The sequence below is a fragment of the Mauremys mutica genome, unplaced genomic scaffold, assembly GCF_020497125.1.
Source record: "Mauremys mutica isolate MM-2020 ecotype Southern unplaced genomic scaffold, ASM2049712v1 Super-Scaffold_100297, whole genome shotgun sequence".
In the NCBI taxonomy this organism is placed as follows: Eukaryota; Metazoa; Chordata; order Testudines; family Geoemydidae; genus Mauremys; species Mauremys mutica.
The window spans coordinates 501,063-519,081 of record NW_025423307.1 but is presented as its reverse complement, the minus strand read 5'-3'; the positions used below and the strand labels follow the sequence as shown (position 1 = coordinate 519,081).

The 18,019-nt window shown below is 57.4% G+C and overlaps 1 non-coding gene across 1 annotated transcript; it reads left to right on the top strand.

Moving 5' to 3' along the window:
* Positions 1-3,238: 3,238 nt before the first annotated feature.
* On the top strand, positions 3,239-3,311 carry TRNAE-CUC. The gene has a single exon. It is a non-coding gene; the product is annotated as a tRNA-Glu (tRNA).
* Positions 3,312-18,019: the final 14,708 nt, after the last annotated feature.

The window sequence follows — 18,019 nt, the reverse complement described above, 5'->3', positions numbered from 1 at the left end:
TTTGACAGAATGATGCAAATAATATAATTTTTTTAATTTGTCAAAATGTTATTGGAAATTTATATGAAGCGGTATTGAAACAAAGATTTGTTTTTAATTAAAAGCAATCTTTCTGGCTTTTTTGGCTGCAAAATCAGTTTAATAAGCTGGGTTTCCAAACAGTGGGAAAATATAACCCTAGTTTTACTGCTAGGTAAAGCACAAAGTGACCAAAATGAAGTCAGCACAGAATCATCTCATCTAGATTAAGGTAGCACAGAAATGTTACAGAAGTCCTATTGTGCCTTATTTTTGTTTGGAAAGACATTAGCAATAGCAGCACATTCACATGATAAAATACATGATAAATCACTGCCTCTAAAGTTCCATCAAAAACTGACATTTTCACAGCTCTAGCATGATCTGCTGTACAGATTCTTCACAAGGAAGTGTCCCTGGCCTTTTTAACTCATATTAACTATGTATTTACTTTATGAAAGTTGGAGAAAACATTGTGAAAATGTAAAACATTGGCTGCCCAACTTCTGGGCTGGCAAAAGCTATACTGACTCACAGGAAGAAAAAAAAAAGCAGGAGAATCTTAGTACAACATATGGTCAGTCTATACAAGGGGTCGGCAACCTTTCAGAAGTGGTGTGCCAAGTTCACTGTAATTTAAGGTTTCTCGTGCCAGTAATACATTTTAATGTTTGTAGAAGGTCTCTCTCTATGTCTATATTATATAAATAAACTATTGTTATTATCTGAGGTCCCGGCCACCGGTCCTGCTCAGGCCACTGCCAGCTGAGTAAATGAAACCCCAGACCAGCAGCGGGCTGAGCGGGGCTGGTGGCTGGAACCCTAGACAAGGATCCCAGGCCCTGCTCAGTCTGCTGCTGGTCTGGGGTTCTGACCACCAACTCCTGCCAGCCACCTCACACTGTGTCCCTGAGGTGTCAGGCAAACTCTCAGCACCTGAAGCCTCTGCCACTCACCTGGTGCCCCATAGATCAGCCATAGCCCTGGTTCTGCTCCTCTCTCTAGGGTGCGAAAGGAGCCAAGTCAGCGACTTCATGGGAGCTACGGGGCTGCAGAACCAACAGAGAAAAAATAGGTGCTCAGCACCCACTGGCAGCCAGCTCCCCCCCCACCCCACTACAGGCCTTGCTGACAAGCTCCTCCTCTTCCCCTTCAGCACCTCCCACCTGCCAGTGATCAGCTGTTCAGTGGGGTGCAGGAGGGGCTGGTGGGGGAGGGGGAGGAGCAGGGACGGGAAGAGGTGGGGGAGGGGGCAGGAATGGGGCAGGAAGGTGCAGGATGGGAAGAGATGGGACAGGGGTGGGGGCTTGGGGGAAGGGGTGGAGTGGGGGCAGGGCCTGGGGAGGAAAGGGGGATTTGTCCCAGACCCCTCTAGGGCCGGCCCTGAAGGGAAGCACCGACTATCACAGTGACAATAGAACTGACCAGCCTTGCGGGGGAGGCTGAGGGAGATCCGCACTCACCAGGTCTCTTCTCTCCCCCACGGTGAGCCAGACACTGCTCTCTCCTGGCTCTCACTCTAGCAGCTGGACACCAAGGAGCCATTTCTCCACAGGAAGTGCATTGAGTGCCCCTGTGGTGCTGGGGGGCTGGCGCTGCTGCTGCCTGTGGGGCTGGCAGGGGGGCCGATGTCTGCACAGACTCTCAGCTGCCAGGCCGGAGGGGGCACTTGGGACCTTACCAGACTGGCTCAGTGAAGACGGGGGGTTGACAGAGCAATACAGACGCTCTCCAGAGCACGGAGCAGCAGCCGCCCATGCAGCCAGGCAATGAGCATTTCCCACGGCCTGGAGCCGAGGGGGAGGCGGCAGCTGCTGCTCCAGCTCCTCGGGGACAGGCCCTGTCAGCCAACAGCCACTTCTTACTCCCCACAGCTAAGGGCGTCGGGTTCCTCCGGTGGGGGTGTGGAGCAGCCGTTCGTTTTCCTGTCCTTTTTGTGTGCAACTGCTGACAAAAACATCCCGGACAGAGAAGCAACAGGCCAAAATACTACCATACAGCTGCCAAAGTAGCTCAGTTGGGAGCGCATTAGACTGAAGATTTAAAGGTCCCTGGTTCAATCCAGGGCTTTGGCAGGCCCTGTCATCCCTCTTTGTGCAGGGGTGGCTTGTTTTCTGGGAGCACAGCAGTGCCTGCACCCAAGGTGAGTCCCTGAGCTTGGGCTCTGCAGTAAGAAAACATAGAATGGGCTTCTGCCCCTAGTTGGCCCACCTGACCTTTAACAAGGAGAGATGGGAGCTGTCTTTCCCAACGTGGCAGGGAGAGAGCAAGGCAGGGTGACCCTCAGGAATGGTGCCAGAGGGCTGCTGGGCAGTGACGGGCAGGGATTGAGGGTGGAAGTTCCTCTGTGCAGCTGAGCAAGGGCAGTACCAGGGAAGGGGCATCTGTAAAAGTGACCAAGCAACACCTCTCCTCCTCTGGGCACCTAGAGCAGAGGCGGCTGGGAAGGGAAGGATTAAAAGCCACAGAGCAACTGAGGTCAGGGCTAGAGGAGGGCAGGACCATTCCTATGTGTGGCCTTCAGACAGGCACAAAAACTCCCAGCCAGGCTCCTCCCTGCCGTGCCAAACACCCACTTTCTTTGGCAAGTCAGGAAGGGCAAAGCCTAGACTGGAAGCACCTGGTGCTCATGTCCCAGCCTTTGTGACGCCCACCCCCCAACTCCTTCCCAGGGCTCTAGCTGAAGCCAGAGCATTGGCCTGAGTGGCCAAGAAGAGGTTCCAGCCCTGCAAGGAGCAGGACGTTCAGCACAACGGTAAAATTGCAGAAACACAACCACCAAAGGACTTAAATCCTCAATCTTCTGATCCACACTCAGATGCCTGAACCATTAGGCCACATGGTAACATGAGAAAAACCTCTCCAAGCACTTCTTTGGAAAAGGCGACATTGTGTTTCTCAGGTCATCTGCTGAGGGGAGCCGAGACTCTCTGGGCACAAGAAGTCGAGTTCCCAGCGACACGTGAGACTTAATTCTCTGGAGCCAGGTGCAGGGTTTTGGCAGGGAGGCTCAGGCATGGGGGATTGGGGTGCAGTGGACGGACCGGCTGTCTAGGTGTGGAGTTGTAGTCGCACTGAGGCACAGGAGGGAGGAGGAGGAGGAACCCTGCTGACAGGCAGTGGCTGTGCAGAAAAAGCGGAGGGGTTCCTGGGACTTTTTTTGCCTCTCTTTTGCCTGCCTCCTCGCTCTTGGGCTGAACAGTGAAGATGGCCTTAACAAGCTCAGGTAGCTCAGCTGGTAGCACATCAGACTCTCAATCTGATGGTCCAGGGTTCAAGCCCCTTTCTGGGCACCTAGCTTTTAAGTTGCCTTGTGTGCCAGGAGCCAAATGATTCCTGGTGCTGTTCACAGCCACATGCGGATTCCCAGAAGCTGTGGCCATTTCCTGGAAAGGTTCCTTTCCTCAGGAATCAGGAGAGAGGCCACATCCACAGGAGCAAGCCTAGAACAGGCAGTGTCTGGCTGGCAGGAAGCGCTGTGGGACCAGGTGCTGAGAAAGCCCAGAGGGGGAGCACCAGAGATGAGGGGAAGAGAGACAGAGAAGCAATGAGGACAGAGCACAAGTGTACAGGGGGTTCAGGTCTGGCTATTGTGGGGAACTTCTCTGGTTTATACATGACCCTGGTGCAATTGGCCAGAGAAAGGATCTGAGTCCCCACCCCCTTACCCAGAGGCTGTCTGACCCCAAGGACGCTCTTTCTACTCTGGTGTGTGGTAGAGTCCTCGTAACCCCAACAAGGCTGGGCCCAGGAATCCTGGGGGGTTTGATGAGCCCCAATCTTGTCATGATCACTTGAACAGGGCTACAGTGTCCCCACTCTGGGCACTTCCCTGACCCACTCCTCATTGCATGTGCTTCAAGCAAACACCATTTATTACCCAGCAATCAATGTAAAACACAAGGAAAGATGGGAAAGGAAAACACGTCACCCTGTTCTGTGGTGCAGGGAGATCACAACCAGCATCTCTGGAGGGTCAGGGCAGGTCACAGTCTCTCCCTCACATGTCCCAGGCCTCCTCCCCAGGCCCTGGCTGTGCTGCAGGGACACCACGGACTGGACACTTTGTCTGGCAGTGGCCACATGCTCTAGGTGACAGGCCCCTTGTTCCCAGTGTCAGCCCCCATGTAGGGGATATGATCCCCCCACCCCCAAAAGTCTGGCCTGCAAGATCTCTTGACTGGTGGCATCTCCTTGCACTGGGCCTTCTGCCCAGGGTCCCCCTCGCTCTCCCACGCTGCTCACTGCACCCACCTCCAGCCCCAGTGCTGCTGCGGCTCTGCCTCCAGCTCCCTGGGCTGCTCCTCTGGCTCCGCTTGCTGCAGCTCTTCTCCTAGCACAGATCTGCTCCCTGGGCAGCTTCTACAGCTCGTGCTGCTGCGGCTCGGCTCCCAGCACAGATCTGCTCTGGTTCTCCCCGGCTGGTGCAGCTCTGCTCCCCGGCTCTTCTCGGGCTCCTGCTCTCTCCTTAGCTCCGCCCCACTCTGGCCCAGGCAGTTCCAGCTCCCACGGAGGATGGGACCCCCTGGCCTGGTGACTCCCTCATTACACTGCCTGGCCTGTCAGTGCGGCTAACGTGGAGCTTTGGCCTCTCCCCATTGCCCAGGGGACTGTCAGTTTCAGGGGCCTGATTTCCCATTGGCCCTTCCCCCTTCTATTGGGACTGGGAACTAGCCAACCAAAAACCCCACTAAGTTTTAGTAAGGGGCCAACAGTCCCTTACATGAGCCAGCCCTGTGAGGGTCACCGATTTGCAGAGAAGGCAGCACAAGCTGGTCCCATGGTGTAACGGGCAGCACTCAGGACTCTGAATCCTGCAATCTGAGTTCAAATTTCAGTGAGACCTTGTGGTAAAGCCCTGGAGCTCACAGTGCTCAACTTCCCTGTCTCCAGCTGTGCAAAAGCAAATCTTTCCCCTCCTGCTGGGTGACTTGCCCACTGGAGCCAGGTCTTGGGTTGTGATGGCCAAAATTGGTTGAGCCTCTAGAACTTGTTTCCCTGATACCTGTGGTTTGACCAGGTGGTTGGGATTCTTGCTGCTTCACATGAGGCCCAGAAGTTTGGCCATTTTGCTTGCAGCCACGTTACCTCTTGTCCACCTGGCACTTGAAGGAAGGAGGGCCAGGGCCAGGCTTCATAGTCAGGGCTAGGCAGGAGGGAGGCAGAGTCCCAGGCTGGAGCCCAGCACCTCTCCTCCTCTGGGCACCTGGAGCAGAAGCGGCCGGTGCTGACAGCTCCAAGGGAAGGCTTAAAAGCTACAGAGCAACCGAGGTCAGGGCCAGAGGAAGGCAAGACCATGCCTATGCATGGACAGCAGACAGCCACAGAGACACCCGGCCAGCCTGCTCCCTGCTCCCTGCTATGCCAAACCCCCACTGAAGACGTGCTTAATCCACTTGCTGATCAGGAGGAAAACCTGCCAAAATCAGTGTGCGAGGAGAACCCGCTTGGCTCGGAAGGAGCGAGGAAAAAGAGCGAGTGAAAAAAATAATCACCAAGAGAGAGAGTGAAAAGAACGTGAAAGGCAGAGAAATAAAGGGAGAGAAAAAACCATTAGAAAAAGAAGGAAAGAAAGGAAGAGCGTGAAAGGTAGAGGGGAAAAAAGAAAGCAAGAACATACAAGCTAGAGAAGGAAAGGAATGAAAAAGAACGAATGAACCACAAGCGCTAGTTGAAGCTGGCATAGGACAGTCAGAGAAAGGACAGACTGACCCATTAAGTAAGGTTGCACCCCAGATTCTCCATGTTGGGGGCACAGGCCTCCCATTTCCATCCTGGCCCTGCTTGGGTTGACCATCCATAGGTGCCTACTGGCACCCCCATGCTCCATGGAGGGGACAAGCCCCCCCCCATACCCTCCCCTTGGGACACGGGCTCTCCCCAATCATGACTCCCTTCCTGCACGCTCCTGGGAATGGGGGGGAAAGTGGGGAGAAGGCGTGTGCTGAGCAGCACCGTGAGTGTCTCTCTCTGGGGCGAAGGAAGAGGATATTTTTTGAACCAGAAGGAAAGAGCAGGGGGTGGGGGCGTTTGTGGAGCCAGGGCGCACACCAGAGAGAGGAACTGAACGCAGCCCAGGGTGAGCCCAGTGCCAGTTGGAGCCGAGACGCCTGCATCTGGAGGACCATCTCCAGAACCTACCTTGATGGTGCCGTCCATCACCGCTCCCACATGGAGCTTCCCGCCTAGACCTCCCTGGACGAGATGAGGTGGTGCATTGGCAAAGGGGGCTGTTTGAGCGTGTGTGTGCGTGTGTGTGTGCGTGCGTGTCTGCACACATCTAATTTTGGGAAGTGATGTCACAAACTGCTGGGTTTCCTATTGGTGTGACTGATTTTTGCAAAGCTTCCCCCCCCCGCCCCACACATCTTCTCTTGGCGCTAGGGCTGGGTGGCTTTCAGCAGTGGCACAGGGCGGAGAATCGGGGAGCTGGGGGGGGGGGAGAAAGGGTGCACGGGAGGTCACGGAGATAAGAATCACATTTAGCCCTTGCACGGAAATGCTGGTGCACTCACGCACTGCCACGCCTTCTAGTACCATGATTATTTATCTGAACAACAGCAGCACCTACAGAGACCGGGGCAGAATCAAACCCCGCTTGTGCAGGGGGCTGCACAGACACAGAGACAGTCCCTGCCCCAGCTGAGATCAGGCCCCGTTGGGCCAGGCGCTGCCCAGACACAGCGAGAGACAGGCCATGCCCCAGAGAATTTACAGGCTCCACACCCAAAAAGTGGGAGGAGAAACAGAGGCCCAGTGTCACACAGCAGCACTGAGAGTAGAACCCAGGAGTCCTGGCTCCTCCTTCTCTAATCACTAGACCCCACTCTGCTCCTAGAGTTGGGGACAGAACCCAGGAGTCCTGGCTCCCCAAAAGGGCGGGAGTGGGGTCTAGTGGTTAGAGGAAAGGAAGATGGGTGTCAGGACTCCTAGGTTCCATTCCCAGCGCTGGGGTTAGAGTGGAGTCTCCTATGTTAGCACACGTGGGGCTGGGAGCCAGGACTCCTGGGTTCTTCCCATCCCCCCCTGAACCACCTTACACAGCAGGAGGGGGCTGGGCAGGAAGCGATGATGGGGTGAAAACTACCAAGAAATGCAAATCCTGGAAGGAGCCTGTGCCAGGAACCGGGTGGTACAGAAACCATGGCCCCGGATCCCATCTCTAACCCCCCCTTGGCTGGCACTGGATCATGCCCCCTGTGCCCCCCAATCCACCACCTGTGAGCCCTGGGGGGCAGGGAATAGCCATGGTGCTGGGCCCCCCATCCAATTGAAGTATTCAGTGTTGCAGTGACCCAAGGTGTGTGCACAGAATGGGGATGGAGTGTGTGTGTGTGGGTGGATGGATGGATTTTTGCATGTGTTTGTGTGGTTTTCTGTAAGGGTTTTGTGTGGGGGGGTGTTATTACAGCTGTGGGGGTTGTGTTTGTGGCTGTGCATGTGTGTGTGTTCATGTGGCTGGATTTGTGCATGTGTTTGCATCTGTTAGCAGTTGTGCTGATGTTGGCTGGATTTGTGCGGGTGTTTGTGTATATTAGCAAGTGTGTGTGTGCAGTGATGAGCTGCCAAATTTTTAACAACGGGTTCCCTCCTCCCTCCAAAATTTTAACAACGGGTTCCCTCCTCCCCCCCCTCCGTGGGGGGGGGTCGTGCCCCATCCAACCCCTCATGTTCCTTAACACACACACTTCGAGACCCCTGACCCATCCCCCCCTTCCCTGTCCCCTGACTGCCCCTTGCCGCCCCACCCAACCCCTCCTCTCATTCTCAATGGCCCCCCCAGAACCCCTACCCCATACAACTACCCCTTCTCTCTGTCCCTGAGTGCCCCCACCACCTCATCCAACCCTGCTCTTTCCTGACTGCTCCCCGGGACCCTTGCCCCCATTCAATCCCCCTGTTCCCTGCCCTCCGACTGCCCTGACCCCTATCCACCCCCCCACAACCCACCCCCTCCCTGCCCCCTTACCACACTGCCTGGGGACCGGGTCCACTCTGCCAGGACCACGACCGGCGCCGCGGGGCCCGACTCCCCGGGCCGGCCCGACTCCCCGGGCCGGCCCGGCACCGGGGCCCGGCTCGCCGAGCCGCTCCCCGGCACCGGGGCCCGACTCCCCGGGCCGGCCCGGCACCGGGGCCCGGCTCGCCGAGCCGCACGGCCCGACTCCCCGGGCCGGCACCGGGGCCCGACTCCCCGGGCCGCTCGGCCCGACTCCCCGGGCCGGGCCGGGCCGGCACCGGGGCCCGACTCCCCGGGCCGGGCCAGCACCGGGGCCCGGCCGCTCGGCGGCAGCCGCGGGGCCCGACTCCCTGAGCCGGCGCTGGGCTGGAGGGAGCCGCGGTCTGGGACCGGGAGCTGCTGAGCCAGCCAGCCGCGCCGCGCCGCGCCGCGCCTCCCCCTCCATGTCCCAGCTTACCTGCTGGCTGTCTCCATGCTGCTTTTTCAGGCTTCCCGCGAACATCTGATTCGCGGGAAGCAGGGGAGGGGGAGGAGAAGGGGGCGGAGCAGGAGAGGAGTGGGCGGGAACTTTTGTTAAATTTAGCAGCCCTTAACAAGGGGTTCTAAAATGGCTGCTAAAATTTAACAACGGGTTCGCACGAACCCCTGCGAACCCGCTGCAGCTCACCCCTGTGTGTGGGTGTGTGTGTGGCTGGATTCATGCATGTGTTTGTGTATGTTTGCAATTGTGTGTGTGTATGTGTGTGTGCTCTGCTGCCCTCTTTCAACGCAACAACTGTTTCTCTGTATGTCACAGCCCCCATACCGTCGACCCCGGTGGTGATTTCCCCATGTTACAAGGGCTGCCTGGCCTGACCCTTCTCCCCTCTGCGCAGTGTGGCGGGGGCTGCAGCTCACCCCCTGTGAGGCAGGAGTGCCAAGGTGCGGGGCACTGGGCTCCGATGCACCTGGAGAGCAGCTCAGGTGAGGTGGGGCAGGGCATGTGGTGTCCGTTCTGTGTTGCCTGGTGCTGGGCCATTGCACAATCCCCAGCCACACCGCACAGCGCACCCCGAGAGGGGGCAGGGGGCCAAGCAGATGATCCAGCACGAAAGGGGAAAGGATGTGTGGTTGGGGGCAGGAAAAGCCTTGGGCTGCACTGGGGGAGTGCAGAGCAGGGGTGACACCCCAGAAACCTGCAGCAAAGGGATGGACAGGTGGGGTGGGTGGATAGAAGAGGCAGCGAGACTAAAATCTAAAAGGGGAGTGTGGGGTCTAGTGGTCAGAGCAGGGGGTTGGTGGGAATTCCTGGGTTCTGTCTCCAACCCTGGGAGGGGAGTGGGGTCCAGTGGTTAGGGAGTGTGTCGGGGAGGAGCCAGGACTCCTGGGTTCTCTCCCTGGCTCTGACTCTCTCTTGTGCAATCCCTCAGCAGTTACCCAACTCACCAGCTTGTGTGAGTGGGGGGCTGGGGCCGGGTTGTGACACAGCCCAGAGTCCCGTACTGCCCCTTTGTTACCCATCCCGGGGCAGGGTGGGGGATGGCCTGGGAGACCCGCTAAGAAAGGCGCTTCTGGTGGGTTTGTGTGTGGGTCACGCTGCTCCCTGCTGGATAGACCCCTCTAGGTCAGAAACAGTCTCAGCCCGGGTCAGACCCTGGGAGCCCAGCCCCCTCTGTCACCACGGCCATGTCTATTGGTCTCCTGGAAAGGTCCATTCTCCAGTGGCAGTGAGTTCCACAGGCCTCGGCACAGGCTGTGTGGGGCAGGAGGTCCTTGTGTTGGGAGCAGTGGGAGTGAACTCTGAGCACAATTGCGAATATTCTGGTGTGTGTGTGTGTGATGGTGAGTGTGTGTGTGGCTGGGGGTGTGATTGTTTCTCTCTTTGGGGGTTGGGCTAGCCTGCCCCTCTGGGTGTGTTGTGTGTGAGTGTTCTTGGGACTGAGAGTCCCTTTCTGCGTCAATGTGTGTGTGTGTGTCACTTGCTGCAGGATACAAAATCCTGCAAAGCCAACACACACACACACACACACACAGAGAGAGAGCAGGGCTCAGCCCCACCAGCAGGGGGCAGCAGGGACACACACGTCTCTCCTGGGCCAGCTTGGACAATTTCCCATCACGACCCGGCACAGTGCTGGTGCCCCCACACGGGGGGGGGGGGCAGTGACTGGGCGGGGCAGGGGCAGATGTGCTGGATTCAGAAGGAAGCACTTTGGGAAAATCAGCCAAGGCCCTTAGCAGAGCTGGGACACAGACCCAGTGACCCCTGCACATGTGGGGTGGGGGTGGGGTCTGTGAAATGTTGGTCCAGGGAAACTGAGTCACTCCCAGGACATCGTGTGCAGGGGGGAGCACAGGGGCAGGGAGAGAGCCCCAGCCCCACAGAGCCCCAGAGGGATATTTGGGGCAGGGGAGGGGTTGGAGGGAGGAGAGACCCATCTCCATAGACCCCCCAGAGGCAGGAAATGAGGGGAGAAGGGGGGAGGGAGGGATTCAGCCCTATAGACCTGTAGGGGCAGGGAGATATTGGGGTCAGGAGGGGAGAAGGGGGATTGGCAGAGACCCAGCCCGGGGTGCAGGGGAAATGGGCTGGTTTGGAGGGAACTGGGGAGGAGAAGAGACACAGGGCAGGACACACATTTGGACAGGGAAACTGACTCACTCCGAATACATGCAGAGCAGGGCAGGGCGGAGGCAGATCATGCTGGTCCCAGGGTAATTTCGGGGGGTTCTGATGCCTCCCTGATGCCGGGGGAGCGGGCGCTGCGGGGGGGGGCCGGGGCCGGGGCTCACGAGTTCGAGTCAGGAGCCGGGGGGGCGGGGCAGGGATGAGGAGTTGCGTTGGGGGGGAGGTGTCAGGTTTGACCCAGGGACCCGCCCTCGCCTGGGCTGGAGAGGACGGAAGTGCCCTGGGGCAGGCTGGGAGTTGTAGTTCCTGGCTCGTCCCAGAGCGGAAGTGACACGCCAGTTGCTCAGACAACGCCCCCCTCCCGGTGCACTCTGGGAAGCGTAGTTCTCTCTCTCTCTCTCTCTCTCTCTCTCTCACACGCGGCCTCTATGGGAGGAGGGGCCGTTTCTCGTCACTTCGCCGCGCCCCTCCCCGCTCCCTGATTGGCGGAGAGAGCGCGGGACAGAGACTCGGCTTGGGGGGCAGAGGCAGCGCGGAGTGAAAGGGCTTCACCCCCCCCCCAGCTGGGCCTGGGGCCGCGGGGCCTTCAACCCCCCCAACCTGCCCTCGCAGTGTCCCCCCATCCGCTGTGACTCTCCCGCCAGCACCGCCCCTGGCGTCCCCTCCCCCACCCTGTCCGCTCTGCCAGGCCTTTCCCTTCGCCCCCCCCCACCCTCCTCAGCGCCCCGACCCCCCCACCTCCTCCTCCCCCTCAGTGCCCTGCCCCTAATTGCCTCCAGCCCATTTCTCCATTGCTGGGCCCCACTTTCCCATCCCCCCCACTACCCCAGTCCATCCCCAGGGTGTGAGGCTCCTCATCTCCAATCTCTGCTGCCCCCCAACCTGCTGGGTTCCCCTTTTCAGCCACTGTGGGGCCCTCCAACCCGCCCCCACCCACCCACTCTGGGCTCTCTAAATCCCACATTCCCACAATGCACCTTGGTATCCCCACCTTCCTCTATCCCTAATCCCCCTAGTCCCTTCCCTGGGGTCCCCCTGGACACCCCAACCCACAGTCCGGCCCCCACATACATCCCAGTCACTCATTCACACGCTGAGCTAGTTCTTCAGGGATCCCCACAGCCCACCAAACTTCTCCATCCATGAGCCCCATGGACCTGTGGCCGGGAAGTGGGGGAAGCTCCCACTTTGGCTGGGCTGGGTGTGGGTGTTGATCTTTTCCTGGCTTGCGTGTGCTGAGCTCACAAAGGCGTTTTGCTCCCTCGGGGTGGGGGGTGGTTTTTGGCCGAAGGTGACGTGGTTTGGTAGCCCGGTGGATGCTGCGTGGTGTCTGGAATGGGGCATGTGTGTTCCCATCATGCCCCTTCCCCTCTGCCTGCAGAGCTGAGGACAGACAGGTCTGAGGAGCAGAGCAGGAGCTCTGGGAAGAAGAAGAGCAATATGAACATGGAGTCTAAGACGAGGCCAGGTGACTTCTGTGGAGGGAGACATGCTGGACAGCGCCAAGGATTGGGGAGACAACCAGGTGTGAGCCCCGGGCTCAGATTTCTAATTGTAGCTGTGATGGCAGAATGGGAGGAGGGTTGAAGCCGGAGCCCTGGGGTGCGGGAGTAGCGAGAAGAGGTGCCTCGCCACCATTGCTTTTTCTTTTGTGTTGTGTTTCATACCAAGGGAAAAGAAGTCGTGGGGACGGAGTCCAGCCCTGAGGTGAGATGGAAAGTGAGCGAGAGCAGTGACACGGTGAATCCTGTTGATGCCAGGCAAGACCTGCCCAGCTGGGATGAGAGTAGCTGTCTCTGTCGGTGAGAGAAGTGTCTGGTTTGGGAAGGGCTCTGGTCACAGGCCCCCTGGCTCCAGGCAGGGACGTCCCGTTACCTGGGTGTGGGTTTCCAGACTAGCTGTGGCTTCAAGGGAGATGATGTTGCCATTTGCGGGGGCTGATCATCTCTCTGGCCAGGCGTGGTGTGTGCTCCCTAGCAGAAAGTTGGATCCATGAGGGTGTCTCCCTGTTCTGAGTTTCTTTCTCCGAGGTTTCTCTCTCTGTGTTGGCCAACTTACACTCAAACTCTCTCTCTCCTTTCATGGACACCTCTCATGTTCAGTTGCCTGCATCCTCTTCCTCTGCTCCCCCTCCCCCAGTCTCCTATGGGCTCAGCTGGGTCTATCTGCCCACGGGCAAGGTCTCTGCCATACTGGGAAGGATGTGTCCTGCCTGCCAGGATAATGGGGTTGCTCCTCCCACCCCCTACCCTCGGGGAGACCTCATTGCTGTCACTGGGTCACAGCGTGAGTGGCCAGTCATGTCTCAGGGGCTGTGGGGTCTGAGACTGAGAGGGGTGGGCTCGCGGTCATGGCTTTGGGTACAGGAGAAGTGGGGCTGGGATTAGAGATGCCCAAAACCCCCCTTATCACCCACTAGCTCCATTACTGCATCATCTAAAAGCCTCGCTCAGGGCCCACTATGCCTCCTTGTGCTGGGCACTGCAGGGACAATCAGAGGGACAGCAGGATGCATGAGGAAATAGATGAGTGTGTGAGGCAGATGGGTGAGGGGGGGTGTGTGGCATACAGTGGGGACGGATGGGAGTTGACAGTTGGACGGACAGTGGGACAGATGGAGAGCTGCAGGGACGGATGGTGACGTCACAGGCTGGACTTGTGATGGGTTCAGCTCATGGCCGCTGGCCCTGTCATCTCCTGCCCCCATCTGCCCGTCTGACTCTGCCCCTGTCTCTCACAGGCAGCACTCAGCAGAGTCTGGCCCTGTCGTTACACTGGTGTCTACATCCAGTGCGCACCTGTGTGTTATGTGCTCCTGGAGAGCTCAGGCGGGGACAAGCGTGCGGCTCACGGCTGCTGAACCAGCTACTGCAAAGCCTGCCACAGATCTCCCTCTCCTTGGGCAGCAAGACCCTGGCCGGGGGGTTCCCTGTCCCTCCTCGCTGCCAAAGCAGCCTGCTCAGCACAGAGACCGAGGTCACCTGCCTCCACCCAGCCTCTAGCTGGAGCTGCCCCAGCCCCGAATTGCTGGTATCCAGCCTGGCCGGAGTTGGTGCGATGTCCTAGTGGAGTCCGTTCTTTCTCCCCTGTAGATGACGATTTTCCCCACTGCAGTTAGTTGCTCTTTCTCTGCTTCCCCATAGCCCCTCCCCACTGATAGTGACCCCTGCTGGCCAGGCACGGGAGTGTCCTGTAGGTGCCTTCTTGTAGGAGCAGTGACTCCTGGTGGCGAGGGGCAGCAATGCCTGGCATGTATCCCCCCAGCATTGCTGCAGCGCCCCCTGGTGGCCACTGAGGGCAGTTGTCTGTGACCCCACCACTGCCATTGCGCCTGTGAGCACTGGTGGGTAGGTGAGGCAGGGCCCTGTATGTGTATCAGCCATTGGGGCAGTGCCCTCTGCGTATCCCACTCTCATCTCGGTGACTCGTGTTGCCCAGGTGGGGCAGTCCCCTGTGTGTATTTACTCCCCCCAACCCCTGCATTGGGCCAGTGAGCACTGGTAGCCAGAGGAGTCAGTGCCTGAGGTGTGTTCTTCACCTCCCCCAAGGTGGCAGGGTGCCTGGGTGGCCGTGTCAGGCAGTGCCCTCGGTATCTTCCAACCCCTCTGTGGCAGTGAGCCCTGCTCCTGGTGTGTGTCAATCCCTCACTAGGGACGTGCACTGGTGGCCAAGTGGGGCAGTGGCCTGTGTGTAGCCCCCTCTCTCCCTGCCCCCGCCCCCCAGGGTGACCAGATAGAAAGTGTGAAGAATCGGGACGGGGTGGAGGGTAATAGGCACCTACATAAGAAAAAGTCCCGAATATTGGGACTGTCCCTATAAAATCGGGACATCTGGTCACCCTATCCCCTCTACCCCTGTGCCAGGTCTGGCAGGCACTGATCCCTGGCATCCCCGTGGGGCAATACCCTCTGTATATCCCCCTATTGGGGCAGTGGCCCCTGCTGGTCAGGTGGGGCAGTGCCCTGTGTGTGTGTCCCCCCCTATTTAGGTAGTGACCCCTGGTGGCTAAGTGAGGCAGTGGCCTTTGATTTCCTCTTCTCTCCCCAGCCCCCTCTCTCTCTGGGGTAGGGCCCCCATTTGGGGCACTACCCGATGTGTATCTCTACTAATTGGAGCAGTGACCTCCCCGTGGTGCCCTGGTGTGGCAGTGCCCTATTGGTATCTCCCTCCCCCTCTCCCCACACCATTGTGGTAGTGGCCACTTCAGGCAGTGGCCTGTTTATAACCCCCCCCACACCACCACCACCACCATTGCAGCAGTGCCCCCTGGTGGCCATGTGCAGCAGTGCCCTGCATGTATCTCCCCCAACCATTGCTGCAGTGACCCCAGGTGCCCAGTTTGAGTAGTAGCCTGTGTGTACCTCACCTCTTGGGGCAGTAACGTGTGGGGCCACGTAGGGCAGTTAACAGTCTGTGACGTCTGGGGGCCACGCAGGGCAGTGGCCTGTATGTACCATCTCCTCTGGAGCAGTGACCACTGGTGTCTTGGTGCTAAGATGCAGCCACCTCTGGGGTACATGGTGGGGCTGTTTACAGGACAATGGGGACAGGCCCCCCGTTCCAGGAAGTAGGGGACTGTCTGGTGCTCGGGGCAGAGCGTTCCACCTTCTATTGAACTGTGATGCTCTGAGCACCTTTCCCGTGCATGAAGAAGACCCTGTGTGGCTCCAAAGCTGGTCCAGTAACAGGTCTCACCTCACCTGCCTTGTCTCCTGGTATTCTGGCCAGTGTCCAACTTCCCCTTCACTGTTGGTCCTCAAACCTCCTCCAAGCACCCCCCCAGTCCTTTCAGCTGCCAAACCTCCCCTGGAGCCCAACCCGGGGGGTGGGGAGGTGCTGCTCTTGCTGTGAAAAGGCCCCGCCCTTAGGGGAGATGTCATCTCCCTGCCCTGCCACGCTCTGCACCAGCCCCTGCTTGTCACGGGAGCAGGGCTGGCTCCAGGCACCAGTGTAGCAAGCAGGCGCTTGGAGCAGCCAATTCAAAGGGGCGGCCCGTCCGGTATCGGGGCAGCACGGCTGGGTCTTTGGGGGAAATTCGGCGGCAGGTCCCTCATTCCCTGTCTTAGTCTTTGAGCTGCTGCCGAAGAGCCACAGCTTGTCCTTTTCCCCCTCCTGCTTGGGGCGGCAGAAAAGCTGGAGCTGGCCCTGCACAGGAGGAGCAGGCTCCAGTCTGCGGAGCTGCAGCAGGGAACCCCGCAGCAGGGAACCCCGCAGCCCAACGCCTGTCAGGCCCCCCCGTTCTCCATGCCCCTAATCCCTGCTGCCCCCCACCCATCAGTTATAGAACAGGAGGCAACTTAACTTCTGCTCACTGTTCCCGGTGGGACTCTAACAGAGCACGAACCGGAGCAACTTAACTTCCATTCGCTGTTCCCTTTATAGACGCACAGTCAGAGCTCTCACAGGCTGGGCAGCAAGGGGCTGGTGCAGTTTGTCTCACCCCAGTGGCTATTGCAGCCCTTAGTAGAGAGGTTTGTTCTTTAAACATGGGGTCAATCTCCTGTGGGGTTGGGCCACAGGACAGCCCTGTGCCCCTTCCTATGCTTCTAACCCTGCACTGTTCACCCTGCATCTTCCCCCACACCCCTAACCCTGTGCCCCCTCTGGCACCCCTAACCTCTGCACCCCTAACCCTGTGCTCCCTCCAGCACTCCCTCCAGCACCCCTAACCCCTACATCCCCAACCGCGGGCACCCCTAACCTCTGCACCCTAACCCTGTGCTTCCCCCTGCACTCCCTCCAGCACCCCTAACTCCTACATCCCCAACCTCTGGCTCCCCTAACCCTGCACCCCCTCCAGCACCCCTACATCCCTCACCCCCAACCCTGTGCCCCCAAAACCCCTAACCCTGTGCCCCCCGAACCCTAAACCTGTGACCTCTTGCACCCCTACACCCCAACCCTGCACCCCTCACCCTGCCCCCTAACCTCCACACCCCTAATCCCTGCACCCCCCCTCTGGCACCCAACCCTGAACCCCCTCTGGTGCCCCCAAGCTCTGCACCCTTAACCCTGTGCCCCCCTCCAGTGGTTCAGGTTCTGTAGTGTTTGCATCAGAGTGTTGCTCTTTGAGGACTTCTGCAACATGTTTCACACCTTGTCCCTCTTGGATTTTGGAAGGCTCTTCAGATTCTTAAACCTTGGCTCGAGCGCTGTAGCTATCTCTAGAAATCTGACGTTATACTTTCTTTGTGTTTTGTCAAATTTGCATTGAAAGTGTTCTTAAAGTGAACAACATGTGTCAACATCTGTCATCACCCAAGACTGCCATAAAACGAAATATATGGCAGAATGCGGATAAAACCATGGAGCAGGAGACATACAGTTCTTCATCAAGGTCTTCAGTCACAACACATTTTTTTAACGAGCGTTATCAGCATGGAAGCATGTCCTCTGGAATGGTGGTTGAAGTATGAAGGCATATGGATGTTAGCATATCTGGCACGTTAATATCTTTCAACACTGGCTACAAAAGTGCCATGAGAGAGCCTGTTCTCACTTTTAGGTGACGTATATAAGACACGGGCAGCATTATCTCTAGTAAATGTAAACAAACTTGTTTGTCTTAGCAACTGGCTGAACAAGAAGTAGGACTGACTGGACTCTAAAGTTTTACATTGTTTTCTTTTTGAGTGCACTTATGCAACAACAACAAAAAAATCTACATATGCAAGTTGCACTTTAATGATAAAGAGATAAAGAGTACTTTATATTTTACAGTGTAAATATTTGTAATAAAACTATATATAGTGAGCACTGTACACTTCGTATTCTATGTTGTAATTAAAATCAATATATTGAAAATGTAGAAAAAACAAAAAATAAATTTAAATTGGTATTCTATTGTTTAACGGTGTGATTAAAACAGATTAATCATGATTTTTTTAAAGTTAATTGCGTAAGTTAACTGCGATTGACAGCCCTAGATTTGAATTTTTCTGTCCCATGCAGGACAAGCTAGAATATCTGTGTGCAGGGAAAGAGCCTGGGGGGAATTGTGCTGGGAAATTATTTCCTGTTCTGACATGTCCCCAATTGCCCTTTTTGCCCTAACAGGCTGCAGCGCAACATCCATGTTTTGCTCCAGCTCATTCGGTCCTTCCAGGAGCCAGGGAAGGGAAATGGCTGCAGTGGAGCCAGTTGAGGGAGGGATTATCAGGGAGCTGCTGGCGGGTTCCCTTGGCGGGGAGAAAGGGCAGTAAATACATAGGGGGTGGAAACTTCCAGGAAGGTTGGTCTGTGTGGGAGAGGGCAGGAAATCCCCAGGGTGGGGGACAGGGTGTGACAAACCTACCAACCCCCCACAACCAACCATCTCCCAAACATACCCTCAGTCTGGAAAGCATTCGTCCCTCATGTTGTTGAAAAGACTCACAGCAAACAGAAGAATCTCAGCTTTTAAAACAATCCTCCAGCAAGACAAAGAAACTCAC